General features: G+C 51.6%; 1 protein-coding gene across 2 annotated transcripts in view; it reads right to left on the bottom strand.

The window, feature by feature from the left end:
• The window catches only part of ache (acetylcholinesterase (Yt blood group)), a 60,105-nt gene extending 44,425 nt beyond the window's left edge, over window positions 1-15,680 (bottom strand). For both annotated transcript variants that reach the window (XM_069919987.1, XM_069919988.1), the window contains exon 1: window positions 15,591-15,680. The gene's annotated coding sequence lies outside the window, so the exon portion shown is untranslated. The remainder of the gene's footprint in view (window positions 1-15,590) is intronic.
• Window positions 15,681-18,028: the final 2,348 nt, after the last annotated feature.

Genomic DNA, 18,028 nt, shown 5'->3' with positions numbered 1-18,028 from the left:
CTAAAATGTTGCCTGGATCGCAGTATCTAGAATACGGAGAAAGAATGAATCGACTAGGTCTTTATTCATTGGAGCATTTTAAAATTATGAGGGGAATAGACAGAGTAGATGTGAATAGGCTCTTCCCCTTGACAGGAAGTGAGATTGGAACGAGGGGTCAAGTTAAGGGTTAGGGGGCAAAAGCTCTTCACTCAGAGAGGGATGGAACGACCTTCCAGAAGTGGTGGTCATGGCAGGGTCAATTCTGTCATTTGAGAGGAGGTTGGATGAGTGCATGGATGTGAGGGGGTTGGAGGGTTATGGACAGGGAGCAGGTTGTTGGGACTAGAGGAGATCACATAAATCAGTACGGACTAGAGGGGCCGAGGTGGCCTGTTTCTGCACTGGAATTGTTATATGGTTATTTGCTTGACAAAATGAATGTAATTATTTGAAAAGGAGAGGGTGGATGAGAAGGGGAAGCTTTAAGACAGAGGGCTGTTGTAGCCCAGTGTGGTAATGCAACCCCTGAACGGTTGTTCAGTGACTGCCCGTGCCTGTCCGCTGCTTACTGCAGAGGGTGGCTCACTGTACCTGCAGGGAGGTCACCTGGGAGGCCCCAGGTAAGGGCTCATGCCGGCCCTTGGGTTGAAGTAGAGCACACGGAGCCAGAAGGGATACTGAACCTTGTTTTAAGCTCATTAAATTGTGATATGCTGCAGTGCAGACAAACAAGCTCTGTTTAGCTGAAAGGTTCAGAATCTCTTCTGGCTCCACGTGCTCTACTCTTACCCAAGGGCCGGCGGGAGCGTTTATGTGGTGATTGGCAGGGAATAGATGGGACCAGCCTTCCAAGTGACCTCGCTGCAGGTACGGTGGGTCGCCCCCCCCCCCCCCCCCCACTGCAGTAGGCAGCTCATGAGTGCGAACAGGCGCAGGCTGTCACCGACCGTTCGGTGGTTGTATCGTCACACCCAGCACTACCTGTTGTGTGGGCAAGTGGCTGGTGACTAAACTGGCTCCTCCCCCCACCCCCCCACCCCTGCCAGGCTAGACTAGGATGAGACACAAGACCCGCCGAAGGGCGGGCAAACCCTCTCGTAGGGCCAACAAGCTGAGGAAGGGCATCCCTTGGATCGAAGCCTGGTCCGGCCACAGAACCTTCCCACCGCACCCCCCACCACCCCAGGACCTCACCGTGCTGCTGGATCTGGGGAGGGGATGTCGAGAGGGCGGGGTCTGGGCCCCAAAAATCCATTCACGCGCACACTGCTCAGGAGTGGGGGGGTAGGGGAGGTCGCCTCCTATCAAACTGATGGAGAGGAACTATGGATGGAGAGCCCAAAGAATAAAGGAGGCCTCAGGCCCAAAACGTCAGTATACTTGCCCTCCGCAGACCTGCGGAATTTCCCCAGCGCCTTTTTTATATCTCTCGTCTGCAAGCGTGTTGACCCCCTGTCCCCCCGGACCACTTCCTTCATGCCAAATTGAGAGAGGAAGGCAGAAAATTTCAGAGCCTCGCGCGGGGCATAACTGAAGGCAATGGTGGTGATGGAGGGCAGCGCGAGCTGAAGAAGGTGGCAGGCGAAGGGAGTGGTGGGGTGGGGGGGAGTGTGGAAAACACGGATGAGAACTTGAAAGCCGATCTGTATCAGGCAGCAATGATTGCACTCAAGTGGTTTGCCCAGTACTGCTAATCTCCACATAAATTCAATTTATATGAGGTAACTCAGCGCGTGGCCAGATTAAATATACGCAGGGAGATGTCCGATGTGTTTACCACTTATTTCTCTTTCCATCTCTTCCCCGCAGGTCTGACCTCGATCTGTTCGGTTCATTTCATTGGTGGTGCGGGATTGGGCATTCACTTGGGGCTTCAAAACATTCACAACTAAGGGGAATGGAGGCTCTCTCAATTTAAAAAAATGTAGCACGGTAACAGGCCCATCCCCAAGCCGCCCAATCAACCTACTATTTCCCCCCCCCCCACCCCTCCTGGTACATTTAGAAGGGTGAGAGGAAACCGGAGCCCCTCCCCCTTCGGAGAAAACCCAGCCAGACTCGGGGAGAGCATACAAACTCCTCACAGACTGCACTAGTACTTGAGCTACACTTAGCCAGGCTGCCGGCCTATGTCATATTTGTGAAGGCCTTCCTGCCATCGTCTTACTGGGGCCCTCACATCCAGGGGGGTGGGAGGGGAAAGCAAGTTTTTTTCCCCCTCCAAGCCTTGAGGCTCGTGAACTCCTGGAACATTTGGGGACTTTTACCATAAACTCCTTAATGTGTTTAACTTCTGCTTATGTGAATCCGCTCCACAGTCCTGGAGAAATGCCATTTCATCTTTACCGTGCGAGCAGGGTATGAACGGTAAATAAAGGTGGCTTGACTTATTACTCCCTCGAAGTCATCTGCGGCAAATACGACCATAAGGCAGTGGAGCAGAAATAGGCCATTCAGCCCGTGGAGTCTGCTCCACCATTTATTCGTGAGCTGATCCATTTTCCCCATTGCCCGGCCTTTCTCCCTGTGACCTTTGGTGGACTGGCTCATCAAGAACCTCTGCCTTAAATATATGAATCAGGAGGTGCCCCCTCCCCTCCCGTGAAAGACGGTTTTGAGATCGTCCCACCCAAGGGACTTTTTGGAGCCTGAAATGAAGAGTGATGCTCCAAGCGTTGAGGGCTGCGTGGTTAGTTGGGGTGGATAGGGCATTTTGAGAGTGGCATGGTTAGTGCCACACGGTTCAGTGAATCTGGCGTGGCCCGTAAAGAGTTTGTACACTGTCCACCTGGGTTTATTTATTTTATTGAGACAGATAGCATGGTGACAGGCCCTTTCGACCCTTGGGACCACGCCGCTTGATTAACCTGCAACTCCCAGTGCATCCCGATCAGTGGGAGGCAACCGGAGCCGGTGGGGGGTGGGGGTGGGGGGAAGAACTCACGTGGACACAGGGGAAGATCATACAAACTCCTTATGGACAGCGTGGGGATTCGAACCCTGGTCCCGACTGCTAGTACCATAGAGGTGTTGTGCTGACCGCCGCGCCAACCATGCCACCGGGCTACCCCATTCCTGGGCACTCCAGTTTCCACCCACCCTTGAAAAAAATCGTACAAGGGTCTGCAGGTTAATACGGGGCAACATCGGGCAGCAGGAGTTTAAATGGCTGGAATAATCTTGTAAACAAAATTTAAAATTATAGAGGCCCCGACCCTGATTCGTGCAAAAGATATTGTGTTAAGAAAAGTGCCAGTGGCCAGAGAGAAGTTGGATCACCCTGCCAGTTTATTTTTAGGAGTATTTCAAAGTCAGGGTTGGTGGTACCTTCCCTCTCCAACTTGCTGCCTAATTGAGCAGGGGACACTAATTAAAAGGCAAGAATTCACAATAAGCTCTTTTACTGACATACAAGGGGCAATATTTCAGAGATCAGAGAACATCACATACAATCCTGAGATTCTTTCCCTGTGGGCGCGCAGAATTACCACTAATTGGTCATGCAAAAAATAAACTGTACACAGCGTAAACATGTAAACAAATAAAGAACTGTGAACAGATAATGACTGCAAACAAACTGACTGTGCGATACAGAGAAAATCAATAAAGTGCGCAAGTAAGAGTCCTTAAATGAGTTTGTCGTTGAGGGGTCTGATGGTGAAGGGGGAGCAGCTGTTCCTAAACCTGGTGGGGCGAGCCTTGTGGCACTGAGACCTCTATCACTGACGGCAGCAGCGAAAACAAAGCGTGCGCTGAGGGTGGGTGTGGGATCCTCCATGATTGCTGCTGCCCTCCGATGGCAGCACCCCCCCACCCCGTTGATGTTCTCGGTGGGTGAGGGGGGTGGGGAGGGTTTTACCCATGGTGGTCCTGGGCTGCGTCCGTGACCTTTTGCAGGGCTTTACGGTCAGGGGTGCTGGTGTTCCCCCCCCTCCCGTCCTGGGCCGTGACGCACCCGGTCAGCGCACTTCCTTCCGTGCCTCTGTAGAAATGTGCCGGGGTTTCCAGTGTCGTACCAAACATCGGCAAACTCCTGAGGAAATTGGTGGTGACGTGCTTTCTTTGTGATGCCATTAGTGCGTTGGGTCCAGGAAAGATCCTCCGAGATACCAAGAAGTAAACAGGCTGGGCTAATTATATCAGAGAGGAAGCTGAAAGAGGTAAGTGTAGACCTGTGCGTCTCTGAATACATTCTTTCCGGTGACTTGGCAGCTTTGGATGTGATTGACACTAAGAGCGTTGGATTAGACGGTGTCAAGAACAGCTGTCACTGCTTGGCCTGGATTTACAGGGCCTTGCGCAACATTTTCCAACAACCCCACCCCACATCCCCCCCCCCACCACCCCCCAACTCCTCCTGATGCAAACTTTGGTTCAGTGTCATGATTTTCAGATTTAAGATTTATTGTCAGAGTACATGCATGAGATTGGAGAATTGTGTGCAGTTTTGGTCACCGAACTACAGGAAAGTTATCAATAAGATAGAGAGAGGGCAGAGAAGATTGACTAGGATGTTGCCCAGAACTGAGTTACAGGGAAAGGTTAGGACTTTATTCCCTGGGGTGTAGAAGAATGAGGGGAGGTTTGATAAAGGTGTTTAAAATCATGAGGCGGTGGGGGTAGACAGAGTAAACGTAGACAGGCTTTTCCCACTGAGGGTGGGTGAGATACAGACCAGAGAACTTGGGTTAAGGTGAAAGGGAAAAGTTTAAGGGGAACTTCTTCATAGAGAGAGTGGTGGGAGTGTGGAACGAGCTGAAGTAGTGAATGCGGGCTCGATTTTAACATTGAAGAGTAATTTGGACAGGCACATGGATGGGAGGGGTATGGACTTTGTGGAGAGAGGACTCCAAGTTACTGAGAGGCAATAGATCAGGTGGGCAGTCTGTGCCTTCTCCCCAGGGAGCAGCAAAATGACCAGCGGGGGGTGGGGGGGGAGTGAAGGGAGGAACGTTTTGGGAGACATCAGGGGATAAGTTTTTTTAAAAGAAAATAAAGAGAGTTGTGGGTGTCTTGGGGCAGTGACAGTTCAAAGCCTCTTAGGCGGGCACACGGATGGGTTACAGGGTAGGGAGAGTTTAGTGCTTATTTTTGGCAGGACAGTACAACATCAGGGGCCTGTATGTAGAACAGTTCAGGCCCTTTGGCCCTTGACGTTATGCCAACCTTAAAAAAAAATGAAACCCTCCCTGTAACCCTCGATTTTTTTTCCATCCGTGAGCCTGCCACTGAAATGCCCCTAGTGATCCAGCCTCTGTCCCCCCGGGCATTCCACGCAGGTCCCTGTGTGGGAAAACATCTTAGACCGGGCACATGAATGCAAGGGAATCAGAGGGTGATGGTGCCACATGGTCGGATAATGTGAACCGGCTGACACAAGATGTGATGGTGGAAATCTTTAAATATCAGGCAAAGCCGGCAACACCGTGAGGCATCGAGTGAAGAGGCCACAACCACTAACTGAACAGGATAATGTGAACTATTTTGTGACCGTGTAAGAATATGCGCTTCTCACTGTAGTAGGTGCAGTGCACCACTGTGGGGCATATGAATATAAGAATGTGTGAATGGTTTCCTGAGATGGTGGAAGGCATCAGTAAGTAAAGTCTCTTCTGTTATTTGAATCTTGCATCTCTAGGTTATTTAAGAAGCCTCCCAAGTAATGCAAGGCACATAACAGATGGGAGGGTAGTGAAAGTTTTGATCGCAGAATAGATTTAAAGGGGAAGGCACTGCAATGGGGCCGACGAGTCTGTGCTGCGATGTTCTATAAATCTCTCCCCTCTCACCTTCAACCTCTAATCTGAGAATTATCTGCCCTGGGAAAAAGATCACAGATAGGCGCCGACTTACGATGTTCTGATCTATGACAACCAGAATCCGTTTGGAATAAACGAGGCATCAACAAGGAAGATTGTCCGATCAGCGCATGCAGACCACTTCCCACTGCCCCCACCCCACCCCTGAGATGTCATTATTTTGGTGTTCTTTTTGTAGCGACGTCAAGGAAGTGCACTTTGTCGGAACTAATGCCGAGGTTTTTTAAAAAGACTATTTGGAACTCGCTGGGGAGAGGGAGAGAAAGAGAGACTGAAGGCCGTCGGTGCGCGTGTTCCAAATCAGAACATAGGCTGCGAGGTGACACTGCCACCCCTAGTTACCTGGCGCCGCCTCTAACCCCTGACAGCAGCGGGGACATTGGCCTCCTGGCATCTTCTTGCTCAATACAAGAGGGCACGGGTGGTAATTTCAAGGGAGATATTAGAGGAACTCTGGGTGGTTGGTGTGTGGAATCGACTGCCTGGGTGGAGGCAGGGACATTGGGGAACTTCAAGGGACAATTGGACAAGCCTATGTGGGAATTTAAAGTGGAGGGTGATGTGGGAGGCAGGGTTTAAAAGTCGGCACAACATTGTGGGCCGAAGGGCCTGTACTGAACTGTACTACTCCATGCTCTACGTTCTATGCCCCGCCCCCTTGGTCTTTATAAAGCCTATGACACACCTCTTTAGCCTCCCACATAATGACCCAATTCATCCATCCTCTTCAGAGAACGTTACATCAGGGAAACAGGCCCTTCGGCCCTTCTAGTCTGTGTCAAATCATTTTCCTTTGCTTAGTCCCACCGACCTGCATCTCCATCCCTCTCCCATCCATGAACCTGTCCAAATTCCTCTTAAATGTGAAAATTGAGCACACATTCACCACCTGGCAACTCGTTCCTCACTCTCACCGCTCTCTGGGCGAAGATGCTCCCCCTAAACTTTTCCCCTTTCACCCTTAACCCACATTCTCTGGTTTGTATCTCACCGACCCTCAGTGGAAAAAGCCGACCTACATTCACTCTGTCCATCCCCCTCATAATTTTAAATATCAAATCTCCCCTCATTCTTCCACGCTCCAGGGAATAAAGTCCTAACCTTTTTAACCTTTCCCTGTAACTCAGTTCCTGACGTCTGGGCAAAATCCTAATAAATCTTCTCTGCCCTCTTTCAATCTTATTGATATCGCTCCTGTAGTTCGGTGACCAAAACTGCACACAATCCTCCAAATTTGGACCCACCAATGTCTTGTACAACTTCACCATAACATCCCAACTCCTCTACTCAGTACTCTGATTTATGAAGGCCAATGTGCCAAAAGCTCTCTATACAACTCTGTCCACCTGTGACACCACTTTCAGGGAATTCTGTACCTGTATTCCCAGATCCTTCTGTTCTACCACACTCCTCAGTGCCCGACCGTTCACGCTGTCCGTCCAACCTTGGCTTGTCTGCCTAAAATGCACACCTCACATTTGTCTGCATTTTTCAGCCCATTCGTGGTGAATCTCAAAGCTGAAGGCTGAGTACAGGGTTAATAGTCAGTTACTTAAGAGTTACTTACAGAGGGACCTTGGGATCCAAATCCATACATCCCTCAAGGTTGCCACATGGGTTGATAGGATAGTTAAGAAGGCCTATGGGACACTGGGCTTCATTAATAGGGGGATTGAGTTCAGGAGTCGAGAGGACATGCTTCACCATTACAAGTCTCTGGTGAGACTTAGAGCATTGTGTTCAGTTCTGGTCACCTGATTATATGGAGAGGCGGCAGAGGAGATTCTCTGGATTGGAAAACAAGTCTTATGAGGCGAGGTTGGCAGAGCTGGGACTTTTCTCTTTGGAACAAAGAAGGATGAGAGGAGACTTGATCAATGTCGACAAGATTCTGGGAGGCATAGACAAGGCGGATGGCCAGCGCCTGTTCCCAAGGGCGGGATCAGCAAATACCAGAGGATGTCTACACAGAGTGAAGGGAGGGAAGCTTAGGGAGTGGGGAACGTCAAGATTAAGTTTTTTAACAGAGTGTTGTGGGGGCCTGGAATGCCTTGGATGGAAACGGAAACATTAGGGTCATTTAAGAGACCCTTAGGCGGGCACACGGATGAAGGAAAAGTAGAGGGTTACGGGGTTTTGTTATATTTTTGGTAGGAATATACAGTATAGGTTGGCACAACATCAAGGGCTGAAGGGCCTGCACTATGAATCTCCTCCGAATCTTTCCCAATGTATTGTCCTTCTTGTAGCTTGGGAGCCTAAACTGGTAGGCAGCAATCCAAGTGTGGTCTCAGCAAGGCCTTGAAACACGAAAGTCTGCGGACGCTGTGATTGTAGAACACACCGAGAGATGCTGGCAGCTGGTCTCACAGTATCCACAAAGGGATATTCCTGATGTATCTGGCCTGAGACCTTCCTCCAGGGCGAGTGAAGATCAGGCGGGCGCCAAAATTAAATGGCTGGGGAGAAAGAGCAGGGGGAGGAATAGAGACTGACAGACACGTGGTTCAGGACACAGCACAGAGGAAAGGTGAGAATTGATTGGGGGAGGTGGGGTTGCTTTGGCTCTGGGGAAGCAGAGAGGTGTGGGAAAGGAGACAGAGGGAAAAGTAGATATCTATGGGGGGGGGAGAGAGAGACAGAGAGACAGAGAGAGAGAGAGAGAGGCAGAGATAAAGAGAGAGAGAGAGACAAGGGGAGAGAGAGAGAGACAAGGGAGGAGAGAGATAGACAAGGGAGGAGAGAGATAGGCAGAGACGGGGGAGAGAGAGGCAGAGATAGGGAGAGAGAGAGAGAGGGGGAAAGAGAGAGAGAGACGGGGAGAGAGAAAGAGACAAGGGGAGAGAGAGAGATAGGCAGAGACAGTGAGAGGGGGGAAGAGAGAGAGAGAGACAGATAGACAGACTGAAAGGGAGGGAGGGAGGGAGAGAGGGACACCTAATGTCTCTGTTTGTCTGTCTGCCTGCCTGTCTGTCTGTCTGTCTGTCTGTCTCTCTCAACACTTTTCCCTCTGTCTCCTTTCCCCCAACTCTGCCAAAGTCAATGTTAATGTCATCTGGTTGGAGGGAGCCCAGATAGAAAATGAGGTGTGGTTCCTCCAATTTGTGGGTGGTTCTAGTCTGGCCATGCACGAGGCCATGGACAGACATATCAGTGAGGGAATGGGGCAGGGAATTGTATCACGAATGCTTTCCACAGCTGAATCCTGAGATCATTATCCTGCCCATACATTTTTAAATTAAAAAAACATTTAGACAAACAACGTGGTGACAGGCCATTTCGGCCCCTCAAGTCTGCGCAGCCCAATTTACACCCCAGTAACCAACACCCCCCGTAGTTTTGAAGAGTGGGAGGAAACCGGAGTGCCCCCCAGGGAAAACCCATGCAGGCAAACTCCTTACGGACAGCGTGGGATTTGAATGCTGTAAGGGTGTGGCGCTAACCGCTGTGCCCACCATGCCACCCAGGTCAAACTCCATCTTCACCACCCTGCCCACCTGAACCAAATGCAGTCAAACCTACAAAAGGCATTCACGGGCGAATAACTTGCCACAAAACCATCGGAGGCAGCAGTGGGACATCAGGGTTAGGAGGTTTCGACCTGGGGCTCGGGCAGCTGATGGTTTGAACTGTGTGGCTGTGGGGGTGGGGGGGGGGTGGCAGGAGCGCTGGGGGCGAATCTATGGACACTTGGGGATAGATGTTGGTTCAGGATCCCCGATTTAAGGTGTACAAGGTATAGGATATACAGTGAAACCCCTTGTATCCAGCACCTCCAGGGATTGGTAGAGGCTGGATAAGTTGGTTGAGATTGCGTGCCACATGATTGGAAACCGTGTGCTTTTTTTCCCCACCTATTTTCGGGGCAGTCGGCACCACGCTCTTGCAGAGTCGGTGATCGGAAGCGGAGCCCGAATGAGTTTGCGCACTCTCCCCCCCCTCCGTATCTGCGTGGGTTTCCACTGGGGGCTCTGGTTTCCTCTCACCGTTTGAAATGGGGGGGATGTAATTGGGTAGCAGGGACTCATGGGCTGAAATGGTGTATGTCGAAATAAATTTCCCTGATGATTTTGCCGGTTGCTTGAATTCCAGATAACAGGGGTTTTATTGGACATGTTATATTTTCCAGTGTATATAATGAAGACTTACCTGGATGACGCAGCTCGAAACTATGCTCAAAAATCTCAACGCAATGCTGGACGAAGTATTTAATCAGCGCCCCATCTGCTATCGTAAACATTCACTCACTCCCACCAATGCTGTCACTCAAGGCCACTCTGGCAGCTCCTCCTGCTACAACCCCCCTGCCCCCAGGAGGAGAACAGGCCCGCGGCGTGGCGCCCATCCCCACTATCCTTCCAGTCGCACAGCATCCTGATCTGGGCGTGCACTGTTGTGAGACACACAAGACCGTAGCCAAACCATACACAGAGACACCGGAGGAACTCAGCCGCTCTCACAGCAGGAGGTAAAGATGTCTCACCAAAATTTCAGGATTTAAAAAAAAATTAGGCCCTCGGCACGGTTACAGGCCATTTCGGCCCGTGGGACCGAGACGTCCAATTTGCAACCCATTAACCCACAACCCCCGGTCCATCTCGAAAGGTGGGAGGAATCCCACGCAGACACGGGGAGAACGTATCAACTCCCTCGCAGACAGAGTGGGATTCGAGCCCCTGTCCCAATCGCTGGTCCTGTAAAGGCATGGCACTCACCGCCGTACCAACCTTGCCTTTTTCAAGGTATAAGCAAAAAGAGGGCAAGTATCCTAATTAAAGACAGGGGTGGGGGGGGGGGGAGAAGGAGCTGGGGGGGGGGGAGGAAGAGGAACAGGAATTTTTTTTTCCCCAAATAAGGTGCCCAAGACTGTACACGTCTCCAAGTGAGGTCTCACCAGTGCTTTGTAGAGTCTCAACGCCATATCCATGCTCTTGTCTGCTCTTCCTCAAGAGATGAATGCCAACATCGCCTTCGCCTTCCTTAACATCGACTCCACCTGGACATTAATCTTTAGGGTAACCTGCACGAGGACCCCTCCACAAGTTCCTTCACACCTCAGAATTCTGAATCTTCTCCCTATCTGAAGAATAGTCTGCCCATCTATTTCTTCTATCAGTGTGCACTTTCCGATGATGAATTTCATCCGCTGCCTCTTTCCCCTTTCCAGTTCCTCCACGTCTCTCCGCAGTCTGTCCGTGTCCTCAGCCCCATCCTCCCCTACCCCTGGTTCTGGATTCCTCTGCAAATTTAGCTGCAAAGCCACCTACTCCATGATCTGAATAATATATTGACAACACAACAAGAAGCGGCCCCTCCCATGGGACACCACTGGTAGCTGGTCGCCGACCAGAACAGGATCCCTTAGTTTCCACTCTTTGTGTCCGGCCGACCATGCTAGTATCCACTTGCGAAGACCAACCTCCATCCCTCCGCACCTATAACTGGCTCAGTGCAGCCACGTCGCCGACAATACCACAGCGGTGGGCTGTATAAAATGGGGCGATATTTACATGCAGGGGGGAGATTGGAAACTGAATGGGGCATCTCACACTCGGTGTCTCCCACACCAAGGAGCTGACTGTTGACTTCAGGAAGGGGAAAGCCAGAGGCGTGTGATCTAGGAATCACTGGGGGAATCAGAGGAGGAGAGGGGGAGCACATTTAGGTTCTTGGGAGTCACTATATCGGAGGACCTTTCCTGGACCCAACATGCCAATGAAGAAAGCACATCAGCGCCTCTACTCCCTTGGGAGTTTGTGGAGGTTCGGTACGGCATCGGAAACCCTGGCAAATTTCTACAGAGGAACGGTGGGAAGCACGCTGACCAGCTGCGTCATGGTCCGGGATGGGGACACCAATAGCCTTGAGAGTAAAAGGTAGTGGACGCAGCCCAGGACACCACAGGCAAAACCCTCCCCCACCATTGAGAACCTCAACAGGGAACGCAGCGGCGATCATCGAGGACCACCCCCAACCAGCTCTGTTCTCGCTGCTGCCATCAAGGAAGAAGTCTCGAGGCCAGAAGACTCTCACCACCAGGTTCAAGAACAGCTACCCCCTCATCCCCCTTCACCATCAGATTCCTCAATGACAAACTCAATCAGGGACTGTTACTTATGCTTGTCATTGAATGTTTTTCTCTCTGAATTGCAGAGTTTGTTTTCATTTCTTTGTCTACAGTTAATGGTAATTGTGCCGCATCCAGAGGGAAATAAATCTCAGGGCCGTATGTGATTCTGACAATAAATCTGAATCTGAAGTCTGGTTTTCCATGCTCTGCTTTCCAGATCAAGACAATTTAAATCTTTATATTCATGTTTCCATTACTGAAGAGAAAAAATGCCCTCTTTTGAGCTTCTTAGTCTAACAATCTTAGGTTATCTTAAACAGTTAAAGCTCAATGCTGGAGAAACGCAGCAGGTCAGACAGTGTCCTTTATGTGGCAAAGATAAAGATACAGACGTTTCGGGCTTGATCCCGTCATCAAGGTACAAGCAAAATGTCAGCAGGCGCCCGGACAAAATGGTGGATGGGGAGAGAAGAGAACGGTCCCACGGGCAGGAGATAATAGGCGGATCGGTGGGGGGGGGGGGTTCAGTAATAAATGGGGGGAGAGGGGACGGTTCTGTGAGTGGAGAGGGAAGCGGGTGGAGGGTGGAGGAAAGCAGGCGGGGGGAGGGAGGGAAAAACCGATGTTAATGCCATCCGCAAATCAAGCACTCCACCCCTCCCTTCTCTTTCCCCTCTGTCTCCTTTCCACCGGCTCTCCACCCCCTTCCCTCTCCATTCACAGAGCCATCTCCCCTCTCCCACCCTCCCCCTGTTTGACCCAGCCATGAACCTCCTGTTGGCTGTTCCCCCAATTTACGGGCAGGTGGTCTTTGGCGGGATAGTGCATGGGGCCGTGGACAGACATGCGAGTGCTGGAGTGGAGTGCAGAACCAGTGTGACAGAGGGCTCTCTGATCTTCAGGTCTGTTCCTGGGGGTGCGCCCATCCGGAACTGCTGGAAGACCACCGACTCGGTGAAAGAAACCCCCCCACTTCAGGTCTGCCCGAGTCCCGCTGGTCTTTTGGCACATGGAGCTACCGGTGGGGGGGGGGAGGGCTGCCGACAGGTGCATTCCAGACTGTGGGGGTACCTGCCGATGGACACGCTGAGGCTCAGCACAGCCAATGCGAGGGCACTGTGGGGAAGGTCCAGAGTCTGTCCGTCACCGGGGACTGAAGGGCTGCGACCGAGGGGATGTCCCTCAACTAACATAGAGGGGAGTGACAACAGGGAGTCACAGTGGTGGTAGTCGAAATGTGTATAACAATGTATAGTGATCCACTCACATCCCACTTTAAGTCATCCCATGGCCATCAGTTCTCTATGATTAGTAAGGGGTTGACTTAAAGTTGCTTAAAGTGGGTGGGACGTGAAGTGGGAAGGGAACATTGAGATTCACTGCTCCAGACCTAATTGTTACTGAAATATTTTGCTTGAGAAAAATTGTCATTGCCCCATTTGCTTTGGAGCTCTGAAATGGTGCACAGAATGAGTCAAGGAGGAACGATTAAAACAGGGGGTTTCAAACGTTTTCTTTCCATCCATATCCCACCTTAAGCAACCGCTTACTGATCACAGAGCCCTGATGGCACAGGGATTACTTAAAGTGGGATGTGAGTGGAAAGAAAAAGGTTGAGAACCACTGGTTTGGATGCAAAACTAAGAGAATTTGAATGGTTTTCTTTTGTTAATAGTTTATTGTGAATAAAGTCTACTTTCGGGAAAAAATATTGAACGTTCTGGTGCAATAATTACATTGCAGTATTTTTTTCCCCAAAGTATGTTGTTATTCATCAGGAGACCATCTTTGTCCAGGGACAGAGGGGATACTATCCCTGCCCAATAGCCAGTTCAACCCTGGCCTCCAGTGCTGCCTATGTGGGGTTTGCACGTTCCTACTTGTGACTGCGTTGGTTTCTCCCAGACACCAGCGTCTCGTCTCCCATCCCTAAACGTTGCTCCTAGTACGTCGGGTGGGCAGGCCAGCACGTTTAGCGTAGCTTGGGGGGGGGTGGCGGTACAGTTGGCATCACGCCTTTGCGCCGCCAGTAACCAAGGAAGGGGGGGTCAAATACTGCACTGTCTGTAAGGGGCTTGCCCATTCTCCCTGTGTCAGTGTGGACTTTCCCCGCTGCGCTCCTGCCCTTTCAAAACAAGTCCCGTCCTCGGGAGGCTGTTATCCTGCTGGACGTCTCAATTTAAAATCTGGAAGGGGAGGGCAACTTATGAACGGGTGCTTGAGGGTCGGTGTAGAATCCCCAACCCAACTAGTACTGCAACTGCAGTGTTATGGATTTAAAATATTTTCTTATAGAAACTTGCAGTGTGTTTTGTGGGGGGGTGTATGTCGGGGCCTGTTTGTGTGTAGGGGTTGTGCCGGGGTGTGTGTATGCGGGGGCGAGTACATGCAGTGACTCTGATGGGGGAGTGCATATGTGGGGTTGGGTATGGGGGAGGCGTGTGTGTGTGTGTGTGTGTGTGTGTGTGTGTGTGTGTGTGTGTGTGTGTGTGTGTGTGACTATACTAAGTGAACAGTTTGAGGGGATTCGGCACGTCACCGAAGACTCTTGCAAATGTCTCCAGGTAGGCCGTGGGGAGCGTTCTGGGTTGGCTGCGTCACTGCCTGGGATGGAGGCGCCAACCCTCAGGACAAGAATAAACTCCAGAGGGTCGTTAACTCAGCCCGCGCCAGACCTCACTCCATCGAGAACGTCTACGAGAGGTGGTGTCTCCAAAAAAAAAAGCAGCCTCTAGGAGGATCCCCCGCTCCGCTACCATCAGGGAGGGGGCCGAAGACGGGCACCCAAAGGCAGCCCCTCGCCCTCCAAGATTGCAGAGTGGACAAATGACCCTCCCTCGCTTTCCCACTACCTGACTCCTTTTTCAGACGCCGTGCCTCCGTGCCAAAAGAAAAAGGCAACCGAATTTCCTGGCCCTAAAATCTGGAGCCATTGCACAGTGCAACCTCGGAGCAGCAAGTGGGAATCACTGCAGATTCTACAAATTTGGACCCCCCCACCCCCCCGGATGATCCAACATTTCCAACGCATTCGGCAGTGGGGAACCCCCCCCCCCCCACCTTCCCAGCACCCAGTGGAATCTGGCCCCAGAGCAAATCATGCCCCATCCACTACCAGATCTCCCCCACCCACCCCATAGACCAGCCCTTTAAACATGCTGGGATTTAAACTGGGTCAGATTCAGCTCTCAAGACCTGCTGCATCTTCCAGAGGTTCCCAGTGATAAACATATCAGAAATCTTTTTGTACATCATGGTCGGGGTGGAGGGGGGTGGGGGCGGGGATGGTTAAACACACACACACACACACGCACACACACACACACACACATAAACAAAATGCAGGGGAAATTCAGACAGAGAAATAGCCCAGAAATAGCCCAGGCGCCTTGTTATAATGGTGTTGTCACGGACACGATTGGGAGGTGGATCCATTGCTTCCTCAATCTCTCTCTCTCTCTCTCGTTTACAAGGTAATGCAATGCAAAAATCTGTAGCATGTTTTTTTTAAAAAAAGGAAAACAAAAACGTGTTAAGGGGAGAGAAAATAAGCACAAGGCAGAATGGATACAGGCTTCCCCGGGATCTCCTGCCCATTCGACTGCAGATGTTCACGCTACCCACCCTGAAGGCGATGGATCTCAATCAAATAACAGAGCAAGATTTGTCCTTAAAATTAAAAGGGTTGCAGAAGTCAGACATAAAGACCGAGGCTTTACCTGTATGCAATCAGACGGGGCACTCTCTGGGTTGGAGAGGTGGTGAAGCTGTCAATACAACCCGACCTCGCTGTTTGATCTCACCCTCTGTGTGCATGGTACATATAGATATATATATCTCTCTCTCTCTCTCTCTCTGAGTGGGAGGGGAGGGGAGGGTCAGGAGCGAGAAGGGTGTCGCCCTGCTGGCTGTCAGTGTGGGGCCGAGTGGCCGCCCTTGCGCCTTGGGGGTGAGGTCTGGGCGGATCAGCTTGGCCCTTAGCCACCCACCACCACCACCCCTCTCTCCCTCTCTCTCTGGCATTTACCTTCACTGTAGCAAGAGACATGAGCACAAGCAACTCTCTCTCTCTCTCTCTCTCTCCCTCCCCCCAGAGGGTGGGCTTCCTGAATTAAAATTGGGGATTACTGCAGACCAAGTTGAAGGCAAAGATCATTTCAGGTTTGCCGCACTGCCTTGGAAGTTGTCACGCTTGGTGTCGGTGCGCCCGCCCTGAAAGTGTTTGGCCGCTGATTTTCATCGGTGGAGTCGACTGGGATTCACTAGAGGTGTCCTGTACTGATGGCTGGTCCCGCCTCCTGGCCCCTCTCCCATATATGATCCTGCCGGAACCCTACCTGTGTTGAGAGCTAATAAAAAGCTTTTGCTCTCCCTCTGTTCGAGCGTGAGTTTTTATCTCCGTTACGATTTTATGAGCTTAACAACCAAGGATGGAGGCGTTGCTCAAGCCCAGTATGCTGTTGGTAGATCCCACCCCCCTCCCCCGCCCACCAGTCCCCTGACACGGCTGAGGATTTCACAGATTGGCTAGGCTGCTTCCAGGCCTACCTGAGTGCGCGACCAGGGGTGTCTTCTGTGCCGATGAGCTCTGGAGGTCGGCGCTCATCTCATGGATAGGGACAGAGGGGTTCCCAATGTATGAGGCCGCCGTTGAGGCACTGAAAGCCTGCTTCATGAAGGCCCCAAGCGAGGCCCTAGCGAGGCACTGGCTCTCCCTATGCCACGGTCGGCCCGGAGAGCCGATCGAAGGCTACCTGCTGGATCTGCGGATGCTGGCTAAGAGGTGAGGCCACTTTGGGCTGTGTCCGGGAAGACGAATAGATCTGGGACGCCATGGTCGCAGGGGGTCCGCTCGACGTACATGAGGCAGTGACTGCTCGAGCCAGGAAGGAAGGACCTCGCTGGCCACGTCAAGCTGGCCAAATCACTGGAATAGGCCAGTCTCGAGAATGACGACCCGGAGCCCAGCGAACTCATGCTCTCAGGTAAGCACCTCCAAGGACTAGTGGCCTCCTCCCTAACGGCTGCCGCTTCCTGAGCACGGGAGTGCTTTCTCTGCGGCAAGGGACAGCATCCCCCTGCCCGCTGCCCGGCCAAAGACTTGGCATGCTTCTGCTGTGGGAAGAAGGGACATTGGGCGAGGGACTGCCACACGAAGGGAGGTCCAGGGAAGTCCATGGCCTGTACCGCTCCTGAATCTGCCCCGGACTCACCCGAGCGCCTGCTGATTTTGAATTCAGCTCCATCATCGTCATCAGAGGAGGAGGGAGGGCGGCCATCTTGCTGCGCCACGAGGTCGGCACCATCATACCTGCACAGGTCAACTCAGGACGGAGAGGGCCACTCGAGGGAAGAATACAGTGTCTCCAGCGACCTGGCATCGCTGGTCCTCGACCAGAACAGACCACACCAGCTCAGCAACTCGATGGTGACAATGAAGGTAAACGGACATTCGACCAAGTGCCTGATTGACACAGGCTCCACGGAAAGTTTTATAGACTCATGGACTGTGCAAAAATATAACTTAAAAATGTACCCATCTAATGACCGAATCTTCCTAGCATCCCAGACCCATTCGGCACATGTACAGAACCATTGTATAGTTCATCTGTCATTTGAAGGGGGAATTTTGTAAATTTCGCATGTACATTGTAGATGAATTGTGAGCTCCAGTATTGTTGGGTTTGGACTTCCTGTGTCACCTTAAAAGCTTGACCTTGGAGTTTTCTGGTCCCCTTCCCCCAGTAATGGTTCGGAACAGAGGGCCCTCAAAACCAGGACCCACTTGCAGCCTCTCCATGCTGAACATTGACTCCCCGCCTCTGTTCCCAAACCCATTTGCCAACTGTAAGCCCATCGCCACCAAGGTACAGCGTGGCAGACGGGGAGTTCATAAATGGAGACCCAGCGCCTGCTGGAGGAGGGGATCATCGAACCCAGAACCAGCCGGTGGAGAGCATAAGTGGTGACTATAGCCAAACAATGAACAGATACACATTCCTGGACACACACCCCCTCCCTCGCATTTCAGATATGGTGAATGATATCGCGCAGTATCGGGTCTATTTGATCATCGACCTGAAATCTGCCTATCACCAGCTACCAATCTGTTCTGAGGACCGCCCGTACATGGCATTTGAGGCCAATGGTCGACTCT

Source organism: Narcine bancroftii, chromosome 2 (genome assembly GCF_036971445.1).
Source record: "Narcine bancroftii isolate sNarBan1 chromosome 2, sNarBan1.hap1, whole genome shotgun sequence".
In the NCBI taxonomy this organism is placed as follows: domain Eukaryota; kingdom Metazoa; phylum Chordata; class Chondrichthyes; order Torpediniformes; family Narcinidae; genus Narcine; species Narcine bancroftii.
Note: the sequence above shows the minus strand (reverse complement) of the source record. Positions and strands in the feature narration are given on the sequence as shown.